This window comes from Haematobia irritans, chromosome 4, assembly GCF_050003625.1.
Source record: "Haematobia irritans isolate KBUSLIRL chromosome 4, ASM5000362v1, whole genome shotgun sequence".
NCBI lineage: Eukaryota > Metazoa > Arthropoda > Insecta > Diptera > Muscidae > Haematobia > Haematobia irritans.
This window is the reverse complement of record NC_134400.1, coordinates 195,650,327-195,677,635: the sequence shown is the minus strand read 5'-3', so window position 1 is coordinate 195,677,635 and position 27,309 is coordinate 195,650,327. Positions and strand designations below refer to the sequence as shown.

The window sequence follows — 27,309 nt, the reverse complement described above, 5'->3', positions numbered from 1 at the left end:
GTTGGAGACCATATACTTACACCATGTACCAAATTTCTGCCGGTTCGGATGAAATTTGCTTCTCTTAGAGGATTCGCAAGCCAAATTTGGGGGTCCGTTTATATGGGGGCTATACGTAAAAGTGGACCAATATGGCCCATTTGCAATACCATCCGACCTACGTCAATAACAACTACTTGTGCAAAGTTTCAAATCGATAGCTTGATTCGTTCGGAAGTTAGCGTGATTTCAACAGACGGACGGACGGACATGCTCAGATCGACTCAGAATTTCTCCACGACCCAGAATATATATACTTTATGGGGTCTTAGAGCAATATTTCGATGTGTTACAAACGGAATGACAAAGTTAATATACCCCCCATCCTATGGTGGAGGGTATAAAAAGGACATCGAAAATTGAAATTATTCAACGTCGGCTTTGACCGTCGTCGCGATTTCAATTTCTGTTTTTTTTTTCACACTGAAAAAACAGTGAACCCACCAGGAAGAAAATTTTCCGTAATTTCAGAAAATTTTGAATATTTGTAGAAAATTTTAACTAAACAGTATTACAAACGTTGGCATCACGCCGATGTCATAAAAATAAGTAAATATTTTTCGACAAATTCAAGAAAATTTATTAGACATAACTAGGTTTTTTCACTTGTTAAAGAAAATTTTGTAGTTTGAAGGAAAAACTTGGAGTTCAAAATTGCAAGAATGTCTTTAGTGACATACGAAGTTCATGATGGACGCATTTTTGGTAAAATTTACAAATTTAAAGAAATTCTGAACTATTTTGTGGAAGACACGATTTTAGTTTATCTTTATGCTTCATTTGAGTATATTTTTTTCCTCGGTTTTAGTTAATTTAACTAACGTAAACAAAAAATTATTAGAGTAAAGGGAACTTTCTTCAAACATAATAAATCCATGAACTAAAATAAAGTTAAATTGGCTTTAGTGAAATAGAGAGTTCACTTTTTTTTGAGTGCAGCATAAAAACACATTCAAATTCTGCATTTAACTGGATTTTCAAAAACACCAAATATAAATTAGTCGACTTTGAAGATTATTAAAAGTCGAAAGCCAGATAAACTTCTAATTCTTGGGCACTCTGGAAAGCGGACAGACAAAAGTGGGAAATTCATTAGCTTTATTAAATACCACATTAAAATTAACCTCTCATAAATGGACACCTCCCAAGTGTGGACAAAATGTAAACTGTGGCTGGTAGAGAAGAGATAAGAGAATTTTTTATATTTTCGTATTTCAATATATAATTTACGTTTCGCTAAAACGTTTAATAATGAATCCCTTACTAACAATTAATATACATCTGATATAAAGAAATTGAAATTCAAAATTTTAATTTTCTCCGGGAGACAAATATGGTGAACTATTTTATTTTTATACCATATTACATAAAATTACTATAAAATTCCAATAGATGTCGCCAACTGATTATTCACCTTTTTTAACAATGGTGTGGTGTAAACATTAGCAGTGTTTTTATACCCTGCGCCACACTGTGGAACAGGGTATTATAAGTTAGTGCATATGTTTGTAACACCCAGAAGCAGACGAGATAGACACATGGTGTCTTTGGCAATAATGCTCAGGGTGGGTCCCTGAGCCATGTCCGTCTGTCCGTCCGTCTGTCTGTGAACACATTTTTATGATCAAAGTCTAGATCGCAATTTAAGTCCAATCGCCTTCACATTTGTCACATGTTCTTAATTTGGGTCAGAATAGAAACCTATTGATTTTGGAAGAAATCTGTTCAGATTTAGATATAGCTCCCATATATATCTTTCGCCCGATATGCACTAATATGGCCAGCAGCCAGAATTTTATACCGATTTGCTTGAAATTTTGCACAAACATAACACTTAGTCGTATAGTCAAGTGTGCAAAATTTGATTGAAATCGTTTCAGATTTAGATATAGCTCCCATATATATCTTTCGCCCGACATGGCCTTATATGGCCACAGAAGCCAGATTTTTTGCCGAATTTGGTTGAAATTTTGAACTAGGAGTACAATTAGTAGTATAGTCAAGGGTGCAAAATGTGATTGAAATCGGTTCAGATTTAGATATAGCTCCCATATATATCTTTCGCCCGATATGCACTAATATGGACCCAGCAGCCAGAGTTTTATACCGATTTGCTTGAAATTTTGCACAAACATAACACTTAGTCGTATAGTCAAGTGTGCCCAATTTGATTGAAATCGGTTCAGATTTCAATCCACATATATATTTTTCGCCCGATATGGACTTATATGGCCCCAGAAGCCAGAGTTTCGGCCCAATTTGGTTGAAATTTTGCACTAGGAGTACAATTAGTAATATAGTCATGTGTACCAAATTTGATTGAAATCGCTTCAGATTTAGATATAGCTCCCATATATATGTTTTTCTGATTTCGACAAAAATGGTCAAAATACCAACATTTTCCTTGTTAAATCGCCACTGCTTAGTCGAAAAGTTGTAAAAATTACTCTAATTTTCCTAAACTTCTAATATATATATACACGCAAAAAAATAATTCTTTCCTCCCAAACGAAATTTTAGACAAACAAAGTTCGTTCCTCATTTGCTTTTCGCTGTAAGGAAGTGTATTTGGAAGAAAAGTATATACTTTTTGTGATAAACGTTTATTCTTTTCCAGGATGTAAAAACAATTTCATAAGGACACTCCAAAAACATTGTTTTCTTGCTAATTGCATTTTCCCTCACATCTTTCTCACATCCACGAGGTTTTTTAGTTCTTAACACCTTTTCCTGTAATACCAACAATGTAGAAGAAATTATACGATTTTATAAATTTAAATTTTTTTTACCTTTCGCCTGGACGGAGAATCGAACCGCGGACCATGCACTTTGTAAGCCAATACACTAACCACTGAGCTTTGTACTTGTTATGGTCATCAATGGATAAATTTCCATATAAGTTATATTTATATACCATAGCTTGCGGCGCCCACGAACCGAATAAACAAAGTTTATTTAACAGAAACAAACATTTAGTTTGGTACCGTGGAGCAGTGGTTGCTACGTCCGACTTGCATGCCAAGGGTCGTGGGTTCGATCCCTGCTTCGACCAAAGTTTTTTTTTTTTATACCCTCCACCATAGGATGGGGGTATATTAACTTTGTCATTCCGTTTGTAACACATCGAAATTTTGCTCTAAGACCCCATAAAGTATATATATTCTGGGTCGTGGTGAAATTCTGAGTCGATCTAAGCATGTCCGTCCGTCTGTCCGTCCGTCTGTGGAAATCACGCTAACTTCCGAACGAAACTAGCTATCGACTTAAAACTTGGCACAAGTAGTTGTTATTGATGTAGGTCGGATGGTATTGAAAATGGGCCATATCGGCCCACGTTTACGTATAGCCCCCATATAAACCGATCCCCAAATTTGGCTTGCGGAGCCTTCCGGAGCAGCAAAATTCATCCGATCCAGTTGAAATTTGGTACGTGGTCTAAGTATACGGTCTCTAACAACCATGCCAAAATTGGTCCATATCGGTCCATAATTATATATAGCCCCCATATAAACCGATCCCCAGATTTGACCTCCGGAGTCTCTTGGAGGGGCAAAATTCATCCGATCCGGTTGATATTTGGTACCTGATGTTAGTATACGGTCTCTAACAACCATGCAAAAATTGGTCCATATCGGTCCATAAATATATATAGCTCCCATATAAACCGATCCCCAGATTTGACCTCCGGAGCCTCTTGGAGGAGCAAAATTCATCCTACCAGATTGAAATTTGGTACGTGGTGTTAGTATATGGTCTCTAACAACCATGCAAAAATTGGTCCATAATTATATATAGCTCCCATATAAACCGATCCCCAGATTTGACCTCCGGAGCCTCTTGGAGGAGCAAAAATCATCCGATGCGGTTGAAATTTGGTACATTTCGTTAGTATATGGCCTCTAACAGCCATGTGAAAATTGTCAAATTTTATTACTATAGAAAGTTTTGTCAAAAGTTTATTTCTATAGAAAGTTTTGTAAAAAGTTTATTTCTATAGCAATGTTTATCAACATTTTTTTTCCATAGAAAATTTTGTCAAAATTTTATTTCTATAGAAAATTTTGTAAAAAATTTATTTCTGTAGAAAATTTTGTCAACATTTTATTTCTATAAACAATTTTGACAACATTTTATTTCTATAGAACATTTTGTCAACATTTTATTTCTATAGAAAATGTTGTCAACATTTTATTTTTATAGAAAATTTTGTCAAAATTTTATTGCTATAGAAAATTTTGTCAACATTTTACTTCCATAGAAAATTTTGTCAACATTTTATTTCTATCGAAAATTTTGCCAAGTTTTTATTTCTATAGAAAATTTTGTCAAAATTTTATTTCTATAGAAAATTTTGTAAAAAATTTATTTCTGTAGAAAATTTTGTCAACATTTTATTTCTATAAACAATTTTGACAACATTTTATTTCTATAGAACATTTTGTCAACATTTTATTTCTATAGAAAATTTTGTCAACATTTTATTTTTATAGAAAATTTTGTCAAAATTTTATTGCTATAGAAAATTTTGTCAACATTTTACTTCCATAGAAAATTTTGTCAACATTTTATTTCTATCGAAAATTTTGCCAAGTTTTTATTTCTATAGAAAATTTTGTCAAAATTTTATTTCTATAGAAAATTTTGTCAAACTGAATTATATACGTATTTAATCGGCCTTTTTTTTTTGTTTAATATATACCCCTTATGGACTAACTTACAATTTAAAAGACAGTGTTAAAAAGTTTTACGATACCTTGCCATCGGCAAGTGTTATCGCAACCCAAGTAATTCGATTGTGGATGACAGCCTTTAGTAGAAGTTCCTACGCAATCCATGGTGGAGGGTACATAAGATTCGGCCTGGCCGAACTTACGGCCGTATATACTTGTTTTATTGTGTAATCTTTAATATCACATAAACATTTTTTTTTTCAGTGTAGGATCTTCTATTACGAACAGGCTCTTTGCTTGCACTGCCATGATTGCCAAATTGTTCTTTAATCCCTTTTTTTATTTTCTTATAAATGTTTTTCTTATACAAAACCTTTTTCCTACAAAAAAAATTCAAAAAAGCCTACTGTTCGCAAATATAAAATAACAGACTTTCGACTTTATGGCGATAAAACACTGTCAATGTTTTACAAATACTTTCATTCCGCACAAAATGTACAATAGATGTCGCCACCAACATGAGTATGGTGAATTTGTGGTGCCCTTATATTTTCAACACACACATACATGTGTTCGAACATTTTGAACAAAGCAACATGTTTGCTTTCAACCTCACCACCTTAACAGAATACTTTTTGGTAAGTAACAACAAATCGAACAAATTCATTTTTATTATTTTTTCGGTATTTTAACCGTGCGGTTGTAGTGGCGCGCGTCGAAAATCGGTAAAAAAAAAACTATAAGACATATATAGAAATACAAAAACTATATCGAAATTGCATGAAGAAAAGAAACCTAAAGGAAAAACGTGTGGTGGTGTTGTGTAAATGTGTTTTCGCTTTTATGGGATGTTTCAGTTCAGTTCTTAAAATAAGAATTCAAAAATAAAAGGTGAATTTTGAAAATTTTATTTTATTTGATTAAAAACAAAAACAAAAAAAAACCTAAACTAAATGAGAAAAACAAATTACGGTAAATATATTGAAGAAATAGAATTGTGAGAGAGTAACATATATATATTCTTAATTAAACATTTATGTTTTTTTTTTTTAATATGCTGTGCTAATTTTTTAACAATTTGATTTATGTCTATGGGCACCCATATATTCACCCAGAGAAAAGAAGAAGAAGATATATGAAATGAAAATAAATATTGAAAAACAAAAAATGTGAATATACTATTTTTATCAACAAAATAAAATAAAAACACCACGAAGGGTAAAAGAAAAAAATTGTGATTTTGAAAAAAAAACGAAAGTTTTCATAGAATGAGTGAAACAAAAACAAAAAGTGACAAGAAAAATTACCCAAATGTTATGAGACCAACCAAATCGTCATCATTAGCATCCTTTTTATGTTCAGGGTTGTTTATATGATGGCCTTCAAAAATTAATTCAAATTTAAAAAATTGTGGTGTTTGGTTTTAGTTCCAATTTTTTTGTGTTTGTTTTTTTTTTGTTTTAATTCCAAAGAATTTTAGGCAAAAGTGACATTGCAAAGAAAGGAACCCAAAGGCCAATGACAATGATTTTAGCTAAGAAAAAAACAAAACCATGCAACATAATCCCTTGGAAAACATATGTCGCTATGTCAGGTTTGAGTAAAAATATTGGAAAGAAAAATTAGAAAGGATCTTAAAAAAATTAAAAAAAATTCCTACACTCAAAGAATTCACAAAGTTATTTTTACGAAATATTATTAAATATTCTAAAATGTAATTCTTGATTTTGCGATACATATATATATATATATATATAGGTGAAGAAGTAAATTTCCCCCTTGCCCAACTATTTTCTAAAGTAGGCTTAAAAAAAAAGAAAACTTCCTGATTTGGCTTTTAAAACGTGTACATGTCCACTATAGGACTTTATTTTGGAATTTCTTCAATTCAATTATTTTATAAGCAAGAAATTCAGCAGTTGACCTAAACAACTACTTTCCCTTCCTTTACACTTTACCATCAGAGTGTTAATCTGTTTGCCAAAATCTTTTAGTTCTTACTAAAAAAAGTGCATACTTTTAGGGGGACCTTTGTTGCAGGCATTTAGGGATTGTAATGAATATGAAATAGTCGAGTTTGAGACTTTTAAAAAATTTCCTTTCAACTTTCGATTTTTTCAAAATATTCAAAAAAAAAAAAAATTATTTTGATTAGAAAAAAAAATAACTTGGGCTTTTTCAATTTTTTTATACCCTCCACCATAAAATGGGGGATATATAAACTTTGTCATTCCGTTTGTAACACATCGAAATATTGCTCTAAGACCCCATAAAGTATATATATTCTGGGTCGTGGTGAAATTCTGAGTCGATCTGAGCATGTCCATCCGTCCGTCCGTCCGTCTGTTGAAATCACGCTTCCGAACTTCCGAACGAAACAAAAAATGGGCTATATCGGTCCACTTTTACGTATAGCCCCCATATAAAGGGACCCTCAGATTTGGCTTGTGGAACCTCTAACAGAAGCATACTTCATCCGATCCGGCTGAAATTTGGTACATGGTGTTAGTATATGGTCTCTAATAACCATGCAAAAATTGGTCCACATCGGTCCATAATTATATATAGCCCCCATATAAACCGATCCCCAGATTTGGCTTGCGGAGCCTCAAAGAGAAGCAAATTTCATCCGATCCCACTGAAATTTGGTACATGATGTTGGTATATGGTCTCTAACAACCATGCAAAAATTGGTCCACATCGGTCCATAATTATATATAGCCCCCATATAAACCGATCCCCAGATTTGGCTTGCGGAGCCTCTAAGAGAAGACACTTTCATCCGATCCACCTGAAATTTGGTAAATGATGTTGGTATATGGTCTCTAACAACCATGCAAAAATTGGTCCACATCGGTCCATAATTATATATAGCCCCCATATAAACCGATCCCCAGATTTGGCTTGCGGAGCCTCTAAGAGAAGACACTTTCATCCGATCCACCTGAAATTTGGTAAATGATGTTGGTATATGGTCTCTAACAACCGTACAAAAATTGGTCCACATCGGTCCATAATTATATATAGCGCCCATATAAACCGATCCCCGGATTTGGGTTGCGGAGCCTCAAAGAGAAGCATATTTCATCCGATCCGCCTGAAATTTGGTACATGATGTTGGTATATGGTCTCTAACAACCATGCAAAAATTGGTCCACATCGGTCCATAATTATATATAGACCCCATATAAACCGATCTCCAGATTTGGGTTGCGGAGCCTCAAAGAGAAGCAAATTTCATCCGATCCGCCTGAAATTTGGTACATGATATTGCTATATGGTCTCTAATAACCATGGAGAAATTGGTCCACATCGGTTCATAATTATATACAGCCCCCATATAAGCCGATCCCCAGATTTGGGTTGCGCAGCCTCAAAGAGAAGCAAATTTCATCCGATCCGCCTGAAATTTGGTACATGATATTGTTATATGGTCTCTAATAACCATGCAAAAATTGGTCCACATCGGTTCATAATTATATATAGCCCCCATATAAGCCGATCCCCAGATTTGGCTTGCGAAGTTTCCAAGAGAAGAAAATTTCATCCAATCCGGTTGTAATTTTGAACATATGATCTTTAACAACCGTGCCAGAATTGGTCCATATAGGTCCATAATTATATATAGCCCCCATATAAAACGTTCTCCAGATTTGACCTCCGGAGCCTCTTGGAGGAGCAAAATTCATCCGATCCTGTTCAAATTAGGAACGTGGTATTAATATATGGTCGCTAACAACCATACCGAAATTGGTCCAATCACACAAAAATTGGTCCATGTCGGTTCATAATCATGGTTGCCACTAGAGCCAAAAATAATCAACCAAAATTTTATTTATATAGAAAATTTTGTCAAATTTTATTTCTAGAAAAAATTTTGTTAAAATTTTATTCGGTTCATAATAAAATTTTCAACATTGTCAAAATTTTATTTCTATCGAAAATTTTATCAAAATTTTATTTCTATAGAAAATTTTGTTCAAATTTTTTTCGGTTCATAATCATGGTTGCCATTCGAGCCAAAAATAATCTACCAAGATTTTATTTCTATAGAATATTTTGCCAAAAGTTTATTTCTATAGAAAATTTTGTTAAAATTTTATTTCTGCAGAAATTTTTGTCAAAATTTTCTTTCTATAGAAAATTTTGTTAAAATTTTTATTTCTATAGAAAATTTTGTCAAAATTTTATGTCTACTTTGTCAAACTGAATTATATACGTATTGGATCGATCTTTTTTGATTTAATATATACCACGTATGGACGTATGGATTTTTAATATATACCACGTATGGATTTTGATTATTACTAAAATCAACTTTCACTTTTTTCGAATTTTTTCACTTTCGATAGTTATAACGAAAATATTTGCATATTTTTAGTAGGGCCATAAACAGACAAAGTTTTCACCACTATATTTTCAATACAAATTTTAATTGAATTTTTAAAAATATTCAATTAAAAACTTAATTGATTCAACAATTTTTTTGTGACAAAAATTAATAGTATCAATTAATTTTTTAACTCGAGCAATTAAGTATTTAATTGACTTCGGTGATTGATACCATCATTTCTGTAATAAAAGACATTTCAATTAAAAATTAATTATCAATTAATTTCGTGATTGATTTCAAAATTTATTTTTTTTGTTCGTGTATTTATCTTCGCCTTGAGGTATAATAATAAAGTAGTCCATTTCGCTATTTTTAAAAAACTCAAAAGAGTGGAATTCGTTTTTTTTTTGTTTTAATTTGAAAAAGTAATTTCCGACTTTTGCAAAAGTGGAATTTTGGATTTTGTTTCTCTAAACTGTCGATATTTCGACTTTTGAAATATTGAAAAATATCAAGTATCGATGTTTGCGATTATGGAAAATTACTTGACGAATTTTGGACGGTTTGATATATTATCATCGTAAACAGAGAGCTGCATCACATTAGCTTTTAATTACAAATTCTTCTTTTTGATTTTATCCTTAAAATAATTATTTTTCGATTATGGTTATTATCAAAATTTTCAAAAATAAAAAAAATTTAAGTTGATTAACAATTTGGATGATTAAAAAAAATTGTTGCCCCTTTTTTATACCAAATTTTCTCACTTCTTATATTTTCAACAAAAATTTAAGTTGATTAACAATTTGGATGATTAAAAAAATTTGTTGCCCCTTTTTTATACCAAATTTTCTCATTTCTTCTATTTATACCTAAAAAATTTGCATACTTTTAGGGGCACTTGTTGTCAACCCCTTAAGGAATTGTAATGAAAATCAAAAAGTTGGGTTTTCGACTTTTCAAAATTGGAAAAAATTAATTTTAAACTTTTGGAAATGTCGATATTGCAGAGCTTCATCGCTTTCCCCTTTTATATTATACTTTTCGATTCCTTACTATTCGATTTTGGCCATTCAATCAATAGGTGATTAGCCTATTTTGGCTAATATCAAAAGTCGATTAGTCACTCTAGAGATTGATTTTTTGCACAATGTTTGCAAAAATTGACTTTTTGGTGTTTTTTTTTTTGTTAATTAGAAAATGTTGATATTGCAAATTTTTTGAATAATGATTCCCCACCATATAAAAATTCTTTCTATTTAAAATTTATTTTTCGATTTTTTCTTACTATTCGATTAGTTCATTTTGGTCACTTTCACAAGGCGATTAGACGAATTTTCCCACTTTCGATAGTTCTTAGAAAAATATCTGCATACTTTTAGGAGGCCTTTGTCTCTGCCTTAAGGGATTGTTGTAATGAGAATCAAAAAGTGTGAGTTTTGGATTTTATAAAATTTAAAATTCTAATTCTAAATTTGGAAATGCCGATATTGTGATTCTGTGTTTCGAAGAAATGTCAGCAGCGAGTTTCCGATAGTTATTACTAAAATATTTGCATACTTTTAGGGGGATCATTGTTGTCTTTGCCACAAGGAATTGTAATGAGAGTCTAAAAGGCGGATTTTCGAAATTTGGACAAGTTGGCTTTTTAAGTTTTGACTTTTTAAAAAAAGTTTAACTTTTTCAGCATACAAAAGTTGCATCACATTCCCCTTTCAATTCAAACCCGTTCTAACTAAAATATTTACATACTTTAGGGAGGCTATGTTTGGCCGAAAAGTAAACCATTCGGAGCCACCGTGGTCAATGGTATACCCGCCTTTCAAAAAGTGTACACTAATAAGAGTCTAATATTAATATATCAATGTCCGTTTTTTAATAGGTTTCACTGTATTCAATTTTTATATACAAGCAGGCATTATTAATTAAAAAAAAAATCCTATAATTATATGCCAAATAGTATATTGTTATCATTATTTCCATCTCAGCTCCTGCACTGCGACAACATAATGTTTTTTTTCTTTCAGCAATAAACCCTCATCTGCTTAAATGGAAGAAAAAGAGACCAAAATAAAAAACTATGCCAAAATTCAAACAAAATTTTGTGAGTCACTCCTTGTAACCCAAATACACATGAAAATTTTGCCCACTTTATGCGAAAGTGAAAAAAAAAACAAATAAATAAAAACAAATCGAAGCAAACATAAAAACTGAATCAAAAGTCAATGTATTTGCATGTTGCACGACAATAAACTGCAACGACGATGTGCCTGGGGCAGAGGCAACACCATTTCCTTAGTAGAAAAACTCAATATACACTTTTTAAAACATTGACAAAACCTTTTACAGACAATGAATATTGACAAACCTTTCTACAGAAATGGAATTTTTAAAAAATATATAGGAATAAAACCGAAATTTCTTGTAAAACCAAAATAGTGGGAAAATTTGCTATAGTAATGAAAGTTTAAAGAAATAATATTTTGACAAAATTTTCTATACAAATAAAACTATAGAAATAAAATTTTGACAAAATGTTATATATAAATAAAATTTTGACAAACATTTCTATAGAAAAGCAAATTCTGAAAAAACATTCTATACGAAATGAACTTTTGACAACGTTTTCTAACGAAATAAAATTTTGACAAAATTTTCTAAAGAAATAAAATAAATAGAAATAAAATTTAGACAAAATTTTCTATAGTAATAAAATTTTGAGAAAAATTTATATAGAAATAAAATTTTGAGAAAAATCTCTATAGAATAAATTTTGACAACATTTTCTATAGAAATAAGATATTGACAACATTTTTTATAGGAATAAAATTTTCTATAGAAAATCTTCTATAGAAATAAAATTTTGACAAAATATTCTATATATATTTTTATAGAATTAAACTTTTGAGAAAATATTCCATAGAAATAAAATTTTTAAGAAAATTTCCTATAAAAATGAAATTTTTAGCAAATGTCCTTAGAAATAACATATTGAGAAATTTTTTTATCGAAACGAAATTCTGAGGTTTCTTTTAGAAATGAAGTTTTAACAAAATTTCCTATAGAAATAAAATTTTGAGAAAATCTTCTATAGAAATAAAATTTTGAAAAAATTTTCTGTACAAATAAAATTTTGAGAAAATTTCCTATAAAAATAAAAATTTGAAAAAAATTTCTACAGAAATAAAATTTTGGCAAAATTTTCTACAGAAATAAAATTTTGGCAAAATTTTCTATAGAAATAAAATTTTGAGAAAATGTTCCATATAAATGAAATTTGAGAAAATTTATTATGAAAACGAAGTTTTGAGAAAAATTTTGTATAGAAATGAACATTTGAAAAAATTTCCTTGGGAAACGAAATTTTGAGAAAATTTGCTATAGATACGAAATTTTAATAAAATTTAAAAAAAAATTGTTATAAAAATGAAATTGTGAAAAAATTTCCTATAAAAAAAAAATGGGAGCCACCGTGGTGCAATGGTTAGCATGCCCGCCTTGCATACACAAGGTCGTGGGTTCGATTCCTGCTTCGACCGAACACCAAAAACTTTTCAACGGTGGATTATCCCACCTCAGTAATGCTGGTGACATTTCTGAGGGTTTCAAAACTTCTCTAAGTGGTTTCACTGCAATGTGGAACGCCGTTCGGACTCGGCTATAAAAAGGAGGTCCCTTGTCATTGAGCTTAACATGGAATCGGGCAGCACTCAGTGATAAGAGAGAAGTTCACCAATGTGGTATCACAATGGACTGAATAGTCTAAGTGAGCCTGATACATCGGGCTGCCACCTAACCTAACCTAACCTAACCTTCCTATAAAAATGAAATTTATTATAAAATCTTGTACAGAAATAAAATTTTGAGAAAATCTTCTATAGAAATAAAATGTTTACAAAATTTTCTATAGAAATAAAATTTTGAAAAAATTTTCTGTACAAATAAAATTTTGAGAAAATTTCCTATAAAAATAAAATTTTAAAAAAATTTTCTACAGAAATAAAATTTTTTACAAAATTTTCTATAGAAATAAAATTTTGAGAAAATTTTATTTAGAAATAAAATTTTGAGAAAGTTTTCTATAGAAATAAAATTTTGAAACAATTTTCTACAGAAATAATACTTTGAAAAAGGTTTCTATAGAAATAAACTTTTGACAAAATTTTTATAGAAACAAATATATAGAAATAAAATTTTGACAAAATTTTTTTAGAGAAATAAAATTTCGACAAAATTTTCTATAGAAATATTGACAAAATTTTGACAAAATATTCTATATAAATAAAATTTTTACAAAATTTTCTATAGAAATAAAACTTTGACAAAATTTTCTATAGAAATAAAAATTTGAGAAAATTTTTTTAGAGAAATAAAATTTTGACAAAATTTTCTATATAAATAAAATTTTAACAAAATTTTCTATAGAAATAAAACTTTGACAAAATTTTCTATAGAAATAAAACTTTGACAAAATTTTCTATAGAAATAAAATTTTGAGAAAATTTTCTATAGAAATAAAATTTTGAGAAAATATTCTATAGAAATAAAATTTTGACACAATTTTCTACAGAAATAATACTTTGAAAAAGTTTTCTATAGAAATAAACTTTTGACCAAAATTTTTATAGAAAAAAATTTTTTACAAAATTTCCTATAGAAATAAGATTTTGACAAAATTTTTTCTCTAAAAAAATTTTCTATAGAAATATTGACAAAATTTTGACAAAAATTTCTATAGAAATAAAACTTTGACAAAATTTTCTATAGATATAAAATTTTGAGAAAATTTCCTATAGAAATAAAATTTTGGCCAAATTTTATTTTTCTAAAAAAATTTTGTCTATATAAATAAAATTTTAACAAAATTTTCTATAGAAATAAAACGTTGACAAAATATTCTATAGAAATAAAACATTGACAAAATTTTCTATAGAAATAAAATTTTGAGAAAATTTTCTATAGAAATAAAATTTTGAGAAAATATTCTATAGAAATAAAACTTTGGCAAAATTTTCTATAGAAATAAAATTTTGGCAACATTTTCTATACAAACGAAATTTGAGAAAATTTATTATGAAACCGAAGTTTTGAGAAAAATTTCCTTTGGAAACGAAATTTTGAGAAAATTTGCTATAGATACGAAATTTTGATAAAAAAAAAAATTGTTATAAAAATGAAAGTGTGAAAAAATTTCCTATAAAAATGAAAGTTTTATAAAATCTCGTACAGAATGGAAATTTTGACAAAATTTCTTAACAACATGACATTTTCACAAAATTTATTAAAAATGTATTTTTGACAAAATTTCCTATAGAAATTAAATTTTGACAACATTTCCTAAAGAATTAAAACTTGGCAAAAAAGTTCGAAAGCACTTGTGATAAAATTGCGTTCGAAATTTTCTACAAAAAATTTTGACAAAATTTTCTATAGAAATAAACTTTTGATAAAATTTTCTAATAATTAAATATTGACACAATTCTCTATAGAAATAAAATTTTGAGAAAATATTCTATAGAAATAAAATTTTCTATAGAAAATCTTCTATAGAAATAAAATTTTGACAAAATATTCTATATATTTTTTATAGAATTAAACTTTTGAGAAAATATTCCATAGAAATAAAATTTTGAGAAAATTTCGTATAAAAATGAAATTTTGAGCAAATGTCCTTAGAAATAACATATTGAGAAACTTTTTTTATCGAAATGAAATTCTGAGGTTCCTTTTCGAAATGAAGTTTTAACAAAATTTCCTATAGAAATAAAATTTTGAGAAAATTTTCTACAGAAAAAAAAAATTTTGAGAAAATCTTCTATAGAAATAAAATTTTGAAAAAATTTTCTACAGAAATAAAATTTTGGCAAAATTTTCTATAGAAATAAAATTTTGAGAAAATGTTCCATATAAATTAAATTTTGAGAAAATTTCTACAGAAATAAAATTTTGACAAAATTTTCTATAGAGATAAAATTTTGAGAAAATTTTATATAGAAATAAAATTTTGAGAAAATTTTCTTTAGAAATAAAATTTTGACACAATTTTCTACAGAAATAATACTTTGAAAAAGTTTTCTATAGAAATAAACTTTTGACAAAATTTTTTATAGAAAAAAAATTTTGACAAAATTTCCTATAGAAATAAAATTTTGACAAAATTTTTTTAGAGAAATAAAATTTTGACAAAATTTTCTATAGAAATTTTGACAAAATTTTCTATAGAAATATTGACAAAATTTTGACAAAATTTTCTATAGAAATATTGACAAAATTTTGACAAAATTTTCTATAGAAATAAAATTTTGCCAAAATTTTCAATAGAAATAAAATTTTTAGCAAAATTTTCTATAGAAATAAAATTGTGGCAAAATTTTCTATACAAATCAAATTTGAGAAAATTTATTATGAAAACGAAATTTTGCGAAAAATTTTGTATAGAAATGAACGTTTGAAAAAATTTCCTTTGGAAACGAAATTTTGAGAAAATTTGCCATAGATACGAAATTTTGATAAAATTTAAAAAAAAAAAATGTTATAAAAATGAAATTGTGAAAAAATGTCCTATAAAAATGAAATTTTTATAAAATCTCGCACAGAATGGAAATTTTCACAAAACTTCTTAACAACATGACATTTTCACAAAATTTATTAAAAATGAATCTTTGACAAAATTTCCTATAGAATTAAAAATTAGAAAAAATATTCCTAAAGCCCTTTTCATAAAATTGCATTTGAAATTTCCTATAGAAATAAAATGTTTACATAAACTATGCCACCATACCACACACATATCCAGTTACTACTTTATATTCTTTCCTCTTCCTCTATACTAACGTCACAAATTGCATTTACTTCCAATGTCCTTGGAAAATATATTCAAAGGATGCATCATCTGCTCTTGCATTTTCTATGTTTTTCTGTTTCATCTCCCATTCCCATTCTTCTATTTCTCTATATCCAATTAAACTTTCAACTTCATATTGGCCTTGTGTCCATTGGATGCCAGGAGACTTGGTGTCGTGTTTCTCCTATGATGATGACGATGACGCCGTCCTGCCATCCAACAAGGATTTACAATTTCTCAAAATTAACAGTGCGAATGAAATGTAGTAGGATGAAGTCATCCATATTTTTTGTTTTCATGTTGATTACATCATGGGTATTTGGTGTACCAAAGACCTAGTCGCTGGTTTGTTTACTGGTGGCAAAAATGCATCATTGCGAATGCATTTTTTCACTGACAGCTACAAAATGCGTACGGTTGGTTGTGGCAAGGAGAATAGTCGATTGAATGAAATCACAAAAAAGAAAAAAAAAGAACGAAATCAATTTAAGTCAATTTATTTGCTGCAATGACAAAGTCAAATCAAATTTCCTCAAAAGGAAATTTTTAACAAAAAATACTTAAGACAGAAAAAAATTCCTAATGAAATAAAATTTGACAAAATTTCGTATAGAAATAAAATATTTACAAAATTTCGTATAGAAATGATATTTTGACAAAATTTCCTATAAAAGTGAAATTTTGTGGAAATTTCCAGTAGAAATGATTTTTTGATCATATTTCCTATAGAAATGATTTTTTGATCAAATTTCCTAAAGAAATGAAATTTTGACAAAATTTCCAAAGAAATGAAATTTTTAAAAAATTTCCTATAGAAATGAAATTTTTACAAAATTTCGTATTAAATGAAATTTTGACAAAATTTTCTATAGAAATGAAATTTTAACAGCATTTCCTATAGAAATGAAATTTTGACAAAATTTCCTATAGAAATGAAATTTTGACAACATTTCCTACAGAAATAAAATTTTGACGAAATTTCCTATTGAAATGAAATTTTGACAAAATTTTCTATAGAAATGAAATTTTAACAGCATTTCCTATAGAAATGAAATTTTAACAAAATTTCGTATAGAAAGGAAATTTTGACAAAATTTCCTATAGAAATAAAATTTTGACATAATTTTCTATAGAAATAAAATTTTGACAAAATTTCCTATAGAAATGAAATTTTTAAAAAATTTCCTATAGAAATGAAATTTTGACAAAATTTCCTACAGAAATAAAATTTTGACAAAATTTGCTATAGAAATGAAATTTTGACAAAATATCCTATAGAAATGAAATTTTGACAAAATTTCCTATAGAAATGAAATTTTGACAAAATTTCCTATAGAAATGAAATTTTGACAAAATTTCCTATAGAAATGAAATTTTGACAAAATTTCCTATAGAAATGAAATTTTGACAAAATTTTCTATAGAAATGAAATTTTGACAAAATTTCCTATAGAAATGAATTTTTTAAAAAATTTCCTTTAGAAATGAAATTTTTAAAAAATTTCCTATAGAAAGGAAATTTTGACAAAATTTCCTATAGAAATGAAATTTTGACAAAATTTCCCATAGAAAAGAAATTTTAACAAAATTTCCTATAGGAATGAAATTTTGACAAAACTTCCCATAGAAAAGAAATTGTAACAATTTTTGAAATTTTGAAAAAAAAAACAATCAGCTGATGAACTTTTCAGAGATGAACTTTTTTCAAAGATTTTCTCTTGAAATGAACTTTTTCAAAGATTTTCTCACGAAATGAAAATTTTTAATAAATTTTTTATTGAAATGAAAGTTTTTCTAAAGTTTCGTGATGAATTGAAACGTAATTTTTAAAAAAGAAATCCCATAAAAATGAAATTTTTAAAACAAAAACCTATAGAAATAAACATTTTATTTTTCGACGCATAGTAGATGGAATAGTAGGAATATCGCATACATTATATGTATTCCATATCAATAAGTTCCCTATGGTTGCACATATTAAGTAGCTACAAGTGTGTACACTTTTGTAAGATTGGCAAATAAGTATTCAAAACAAAATATTTATTTTTTTAATTTTGTAACCTAGTAGATTGGAACAGTAGGAATATCGTGCATAATGCGAAAAAAATAAATTATCATACATTTGTATGTATTACATATATATTTGCTTTATATCGTTTATAACATCCATAATTTTTAAAAAGTTATATATATAAAAAAAACATTAAATAAAAGGGGGAAACTCTCCATGTGTTTACCATTTGAACTAAGTTAGATAAAAACCACAACCAATCAAATTAAAAATTATTTTTCATATCCAGATATTACAACAGGCAATTTGTTTACATCAAACAAACAAACAATAAACCAACCTCAGACCACCAAATATATAAATCATTGAACAGACATAACAATATTCCAAATCTATACCCCCCAAAACAAAAAACTCCATTTGTAACGAATTAGGGGGAACGGGGGCTATTATGCACGCATGTTTTTCGAGGAGAGGCTAAAACATACTTGACTTCTAAACAAATTCATTATACAAAACCATAATTCTAGTGATTTTGTAATACGGTGGATTTTCCCTCTCACAATAGAATTTTTTGCCACTTGCCACAGCCCAGGCCAATCCCCCGTACGAATATATGCCCTACACCAAATTCCAAATAACTCCCACTAATTTCGTGCATTGAGTCTACTAGAAATAATTAAAAACAGAATACGTTTTTTTTTCTAAAAATATACATATTTTTTTTTTTGGAAAAATAAATCTAATAGTGATGCGCCCCATTAACCATCGTGAAGAGGAGCTATGAAGTACCATCCAAATAAAAACAAAACACACGATCCGAATGTTGATAAACAAAGTGAATGAAATGATTTCTGACAGCAGTGCCACTATGGTGCACATAGCATTGCAATGAAAACCACGGAAGAACTTTTCGTGCCACTGCTGTGCACTGAAGAAATGTTAGATTGCCGGATGAGAAAGAAGTGGGATAAGCATGTTGGCATCATGGCACACTTATGCATCACATCCACACTTTTCTAATTTGGGATGGAATAAATAAATTGGCTTGTCTCATGTTTGATGGGGGGAATTTCCATACAAAAAATAAAAAAATAATGTTGGAAAACTAAAATTAAATTTCTACCAAAAGTCGTTTTAAAATAGGAGTTAGCATAAAGTTGAGACTAGCAATATTTTTTGTAATTTTTGTTTTTTAATTTTGGCAAATTTTGTGTGTGTTCTCAGTTTCATTGTTTCTTTGTGCACTGGATGCAAATAAACTTTTTTTGAAATGAACTGTTGACAAGATTTCCTTTAGAAATAAATTTTTGACAAATGTTACTGTGGAAATGAAATTTTGCTCAAATTTTTTATAGAAATTAAATTTTGAGGGAATTTCCTGTAGAAATGAAATTGTCTATAAAAACGAAATTTTGACTAAATTTTCCATTTTGCAATAAAACTGAAATTTTTAACAAAATTTTATATAGAAATGTTAGTCAGAGAAAATTTCCTATAGAAATGAAATTTTCAAAAAAATTCCTATAGAAACGAAATTTTAAGAGAGAAATGAATTGTATTCAAAAATTAAACTAATAAAGAAGAATTTGAAAATGAATTAATGAATGAAGAGAATTTCCGATAGAAATCAAATTTTGAAACAATATTTTACGTAAATGAAATTTAGACAAAATTTCCTATTGAAATTAAATTTTGACAAAATTTTCTATAGAAATTAAATTTTGATAAAATTTCCAAAAAAATTAAATTTTAACGAAATTTTCTATAGAAATTAAATTTTTATAAAATTTCCAAAAAAATTAAATTTTAACGAAATTTGCCATAGAAATGAAATGTTGATAAAATTTCCAAAAAAAAGAACATTTTAACGAAATTTGCTATAGAAATGAAATTTTGATAAAATTTCTTACTATGAAATTATAGAAATGAAATTTTGATAAAATTTCTTGCTGAATTGAAATTTTGACAATGTCTTCACAAATGCCGGAAGCTTTGGGGTGGGGGAGCCACACCTTCTTGTTTAAGTTCTATCAAGTGGAATTTCTTCTATGGTCATAAGGGTTGTTTCCATTCCTCCCTCACACAGTCCGATGGATTGACGATCCTGCGGATGAAGATATAAAAGCTAGCATGTCCGTCCTACAACCACGCCAAAAATGAAAACTTCCGGCATTTGTTAATTTCATAGGAATACATATACCGGTATGCATTTAAGAGACCAAACTACGTACTCATATCAAGGGAATGTTTTTGGCAAATTGCATTAAGGACATTCCATTAAAGTTAAAACCTTGCTAGCATACAAAAAGGAATTAAGGTGCGTCTATCGAAATGAAATTACTCCATATGCAACAGGGATGATTTTTTTTACCATTCATTCAAGCATACCTCTGATGAGTGTGGACATTTTAATGGAGAGAAATAAAAGTTTGCCAACGTTTTGTGTAGAAAAAAATTTACAAAATTTTCTATAGAAATAAAATTTTGATAAAATTTTCTATAGAAACAAAAAGTTGAGAAAATTTTCTATGGGAATAAACTTTTGACAAAAATCTTCTATAGAAATAAAATTTTGACAATATATTCTATAGAAATAAAATTTTTGACAAAATTTTCTATAGAAATAAAATTTTGACAACATTTTCTATGGAAATAAAATTTTGACAATATCTTCTATAGAAATAAAATTTTGACCAAGTTTTCTATAGAAATAAAACTTTGACAAAATTTTCTATAGAAATAAAACTTTGACAAAATTTTCTATAGAAAACAAAAGTTCGACAAAATTTTCTATAGAAATAATATTTTGATAAAAATTTCTATAGAAATAAAATTTTTGCAAAAATTTCTATAGAAATAAAGTTTCTTTAGAAATAAAACATTTTCTTTACATATAAAATATTGACAAAATTTCCTATAGAAATAAAATTTTGGCAAAATTTTTAATATAAATAAAATTTTGCAAAAATTTTCTGTAGAACTAAAATTTTGACAAAATTTTCTATAGAAAACAAAATGTTGACAAAATTTTATTTAGACATAAAATTTTGAAAAAATTTTCTTTAGCAATAAAATTTTTACAACATTTTCTTTAGAAATAAAATTTCAAGAAAATTTTCAATATAATAAAATTTTGACAAAATTTCCTATAGAAATAAAATTTTGGCAAAAATTTCTATAGAAATAAAATTTAGACAAAAAAACAAACAAAAGTTTGACAAAATTTTCTGTAGAAAACAAAATTTTCTAGAAAAATAAAATTTTGACAAAATTTTCTCTAGAAATAAAATTTTAAGAAAATTTTTTTTAGATCTAAAATTTTGACAAAAATTTCTATAGAAATAAAAGTTTGAAAATCTCTTCTAGAGAAATAAAATTTTGACAAAATTTTCTATAGAAATAAAATTTTGACAAAAATTTCTATAGAAAAAAAATTTTTACCACATTTTCTATTGAAATATAGTTTTTACCAAAATTTCTATTGAAATAAAATTTTTACCAAAATGTCTATTGAAATAAAATTTTTACCAAATTTTCTATAGAAATACAATTTTTACGGGATTTTCTACAGAGATAAAAATTGGACAAAATTTTCTATAGCAATAAAACTTTTACCAAATTTTGTATTGAAATAAAACTTTTACCAAATTTTCTATAGAAATAAAATTTTGACAAAATTTTTTATAGAAACAAAATTTTGACAAAAAATTTGTATAAAAATAAAATTTTTACCACATTTTCTATTGAAATAAAATTTTTACCAAATTTTCGAAGGAAACAAAACTTTGACAAAATTTTCTATAGAAATAAAATTTTGACAAAATTTTCTAGAAAAATAAAATTTTGAAAAAATTTTCTTTAGAAATAAAATTTTGACAAATTTTCTTTAGAAATAAAATTTTCTTTAGAGCTAAAATTTTGACAAAAATTTCTATAGAAATAAAATTTTGAAAATCTCTTCTAGAGAAATAAAATTTTGACAAAATTTTCTATAGTAATAAAAGTTTGGGAAAAATTTTCTATAGAAATAAAATTTTGACAAAAATTTCTATAGAAATAAAATTTTTACCACATTTTCTATTGAAATATAATTTTTATCAAAATTTCTATTGAAATATAATTTTTACCAAAATTTCTATTAAAATAAAATTTTTACCAAAATTTCTATTGAAATAAAATTTTTACCAAATTTTCTATAGAAATGCAATTTTTACGGAATTTTCTACAGAAATAAAAATTGGACAAAATTTTCTATAGCAATAAAACTTTTACCAAATTTTGTATTGAAATAAAACTTTTACCACATTTTCTATAGAAATAAAATTTTGACAAAATTTTTTTACAGAAATAAAATTTTGACAAAAAATTTGTATAAAAATAAAATTTTTACCACATTTTCTATTGAAATAAAATTTTTACCAAATTTTCGAAGGAAACAAAACTTTGACAAAATTTTCTATAGAAAACAAAAGTTTGTCAAAATTTTCTATAGAAAACAAAATTTTGACAAAATTTTCTATACAAATAAAATTTTGACAAAAATTTCTATAGAAATAAAATTTTGACAAAAATTTCTATAGAAATAAAGTTTCTTTAGAAATAAAATTTTGACATTTTCTTTACAAATAAAATATTAACTAAATTTCCTATAGAAAACAACATTTTTGCCAAAATTTTTAATATAAATAAAATGTTTACAACATTTTCTTTAGAAATAAAATTTTAAGAAAATTTTCAATATAGTAAAATTTGGACAAAATTTCCTATAGAAATAAAATTATGGCAAAATTTTCTATAGAAATAAAATTTTGGCAAATATTTCTACAGAAATAAAATTTTGGCAAAATTTTCTAAAGGGATACAATTTTGACAAAACAAAAACAAAAATTTGACAAAATTTTATGTAGAAACCAAAATTTTCTTTAGAAATAAAATTTTGACAAAAGTTTCTTTAGAAATAAAATTTTAAGAAAATTTTCTATAGAGCTAAAATTTTGGCAAAAATTTCTATAGAGCTAAAATTTTGACAAACATTTCTATAGAAATAAAATTTTGGCAAAATTTTCTAAAGGGATGCAATTTTGACAAAATTTTCTATAGAAATAAAATTTTGACAATCTCGTCTAGAGAAATAAAATTTTGACAAATTTTTCTATAGAAATAATTTTGACAAAATTTTCTATAGAATTAAAGTTAGGGAAAATTTTTCTATAGAATTAAAATTTTGAAAAAAATTTGCAAATTCTGCATGTTCAAAAATATTGGTGAGATGTGGTCCAAATCGTGTCCTCGGATAGAAAAACTGAGATTATTTCAAAATATTAATATACTCGTATGTGCTGATCTAGGGGAATTTATTTAATTATTTTTCTTAATAATGATAATCACATTATCATTAGCCAAAATAAAAAATACTGTACGATCAATGTGATACGAAGGTTTTGAAAAACAATGATTTAATGGAGTGTGACAGTTGTAGTAAGACTCTCCCCAAGTTGTGCCCAACAAAGAGGATACAGAGAGACTTATTAATCACTCTCTTGAAGCAGTTTGTCTCCTATTTCTATCCAATGACAATAAAAGTAACAGTGATGTTATGAGAACATTACAGAAACAGATGGTGGAGAAGATGATTTTAATATCATGCCAATATGTGGGGAAAAGGGCGCCAAGAGTATTAAAGAAATGGAGAATGAAAGTCAAACTCTTTTTGAAGATAATGTTAAATTAAAACCAGATATTGCAATCAGATAGTCTCGAAGCGAGAATGCTTTAAAAAACATCTGTGACATCAATGGAATTAAAATTAAGGGTAAATCCCATACAGTGTCAGTGATGGTAAATGTTGCCTTGATCTCTGGCTTTAATAGGTTTGTTCGTGTACTATTCCAGTAAAAACTGGCATAGAAATAATAATGTAATTTTTTTAAACTTTGTTCAAATTAGCAAATATTTAAGAGAATGCATTCACAATAAAAAGTTGCAAAACTTATGCTGTCGCGAAATATGTTACCCTCAGGATTTATTTATGGCCAGTTGACAATTTTTGTTCCTCTGGGTGAGTTTTGCTTGCAATTTGGAGTAAATGAACTAAAAATTAAGTAAATTAAGTTCCATTAAACTAAATAGGAGTGTAATTAAGTTCAATTTAATTTGCTCACAAAATGGTTAATTTTCCCATTTTGTTACCATTGTAACCCTTTCTTGGCTAAACATTGTGACACCTCATAACATGCAATATCCGTTCCATCAATTTGCTTCTCAATACCCAATGTACTAGAAATAAATGTCAATTCCATTGAATTCTAGGTTTTATGACCAAGTGTTTAACGTTAAAGTGCGTACATCAAATACCCCCCAAATGGCAAATTGTGCACATGCGCAGAATGCAAAAATTCAACAAGCAATCAGGCCTCAAAACAAACAACTTGACCAATATAATTTGTTATTCTGCGAGAAGAGACGGACAATATGCTCACTGATTGTTAATTATTTGCATTTAAGTGAAACTAGAAAATAACAAACATACATAGAAACACACACACACACCCATATATAAAATATCTGTGAGATACTTTAACTCACATCTGTAGATCCATTGATAACCATACATTCAATCAATGAATGAATTGCCATCCAATGTAAAAAATAACGAAATAATGATGAGCCACATAGTATATGACAGAGCTTCCATTATTATTCGATTTAAAATAGAGTATTCCAAAAATTATAAAATGGCAAATTATTGGGGAATTTGGGAAATAGAAAGAGAAATGAAATCAAGTCAAATTAATTCAAATGGATTCGACACTCAAATGCATTGTTTTTTTTACCTATATTCTTTATATGACATAAATAATCATAAAAATAATGTTATCCACAAGTACAAGATTTTTGCAGCAGAGCCAGATTACATATTCAAAAATTGTAGAATAATTTCCAAAAAACAATTTAGAGCCACTGTGCAGTATTCAATTAAGAGTGGCTTTGAAATGATTTCCCACGCTTTATTTCTGCCGCACAATGGCAACACTGGTAGACATACAAAGTAAATTTTTATCGTTCTCATAGCTACCTCTCTTGCTTTCTATTATCTTCCAATGACTCTCAAACTGTTTTCTCCATGTGAGCCTAACAAAAATCCAAACCCAAATACAAAGCGTACAAACAATCAAATAACAGCTACTAAACGTGAAATTTAGGAAAAAATTCAAATTTCTCAGTTATACAGTGTGGCTGATATGTATTGTAACCAACTTTAGGTTGCTATGATTTCTAAACGGCTTACCTAACCGCTGACAGATTTATTCGAGCGTAATGCTTGTGGGCCACGATGGTAATGCTTGCGGGCCACGGTAAATGCCGATGATCGCTCGAACCAAATATTTCGACCACAGACAATGGGCATTTCAGAGATACCAGGACAAAAAAGTTCCCTACTTTCCCCTACATTCCCAAAAAATTCCTTACAATTGCCCCTACAATATTTTCCGCTTAATTTAAACAAAATTTACAAAACAAAAATGGTTCTATATGTTTTATTATCTTGAAACATATGGAAATTCAACGTATATTACGTAAAAATAAATTTACCATGGTTGTCACAGTTGGTAGAATTCTACAAAAAATTGTAAATTTTTTCGGTTTGGTAAAATTTTTTATGGAAAAAAAAATTTTTGAAAAAATTTTCTATAGAAATAAAACTTTGACAAAATTTTCTATAGAAATAAAACTTTGACAAAATTTCCAATAGAAAAAAATTGACAAAATTTTCTATAGAAATAAAGTTTTGAGAAAATTTTCTATAGAAATAAAACTTTGACAAAAATTTCTATAGAAATAAAACTTTGAGAAAATTTTCTATAGAAATAAAACTTTGAGAAAATTTTCTATAGAAATAAAACTTTGAGAAAATTTTCTATAGAAATAAAAATTTAAGAAAAATTTCTATAGAAATAAATTTTTGAAAAAAATTCCAATAGGAAAAAAAAATTTTTGACAAAATTTTCTATAGAAATAAAATGTTAACAAAATTTTCTATAGAAATATTTTTTGGTAGATTGGTGGTAAGATTTTCTTAAAATTTTGGTAGATTTTTTTTTGGCACAAGTGGTAACCGTGGCTACTACACACTGTTAGAGATCAAAAGCCTTGCCAGCTTCTAATATCCTCCTCTACAGCCACTAAAATGTAAAAATTATTAATAAATTGTGTTGATTGAAAAAGTCCCCAAATTATGCCCCTACGTCCCTACAAGACGTTAAATACTAGAAAAAAACTACATGTAGGGAATTTCCCCAACTTCTGGCAACACTGAAACATTCCAAAAGCGCTCAACTAAGAATAGCTTTAAAAAAATGTTGCTCGCTTCATTTCTACCGCAAAATGGCCACCAAAATCTCTAGACAGTAAGATTGGCACTAAGAAATACCAAAGTGTTGTTTATCACAAGACGACGCTTCGTTGGGAATGGGTTAAAACCTTTACAGAAAATAATTTGTGCCCAAGGTAGCCAATTCATTCTAATATAAATTGATTAAAATTGATGTAATTTTCAATATACACCGCTTAAGTTCTAACACTGCTAGGCGTAAAAAATAATTTCCTATTATTATCTCGTTGCTCACACTCTCCCTTTTCCTATTATTCTCTAGTTGCTCCCTCTCTCACTTTCAATAATCTTCTAATGACTATCAAACGGTTTTCTCCATGCCAAATAAAACCAATCAATACACAGCTACTCAAACTAACACAATAACGGTAACAACGGCAATATTTTATTGCACATGGTCTCATACTCTTGTTCGCCTAAAATATGTTCACAAAAAAATTTTGCATTTTTATAAATTACAAATATTAAATTAAATTGTTTTCAATGAAATTCATAAAGTCTTATCCACTCGTCTTTTTAAATGTAGCTTTAATATTATAAAAAATTTCTTTAAGTGCATTTTGTTTATGACATTGGTGCTACGCTAAATTAAACAGTAAACACTTAACGGGAGAATTGTTGTTTACGCTTTTGTTGCATTCTACTGTTGTAGTTGATCGTTGTTTTTCTTTTGTTGTTTAATTAAATCGTGGAACACACCCTCATGACCTAATCGGCGGTCATTAAATGAACGCACAATTTTATTCGTACGTCCATCTCCTCGAACAAAATTCTGTCTATCCATCTTAAGAGATAGAAAATTGAACACAGAAGACAATTAAGGTCGTCCCAAGACGCGCCTATTATGATAACTCACTCTACTGAATTAAACAGTAATGGCTAATATTAAAGAAAGTTTTACGGAGATAGATTTAGGAAATTTTAAGAAAATTATCAAAAATTTATAAACAATACACGGGAAGAAAATAAATGTTGGTTTGAACCAGTCTTGTTTCATTAAAAATTAAAAATTTTCGGT

General features: G+C 27.6%; 1 protein-coding gene across 1 annotated transcript in view; it reads left to right on the top strand.

Annotated features, from left to right (window-relative positions):
* Positions 1-5,390: 5,390 nt before the first annotated feature.
* The window catches only part of SP1173 (major facilitator superfamily domain-containing protein SP1173), a 118,942-nt gene continuing 97,023 nt past the window's right edge, over positions 5,391-27,309 (top strand). The window contains exon 1 of the mRNA XM_075303938.1: positions 5,391-5,600. The gene's annotated coding sequence lies outside the window, so the exon portion shown is untranslated. The remainder of the gene's footprint in view (positions 5,601-27,309) is intronic.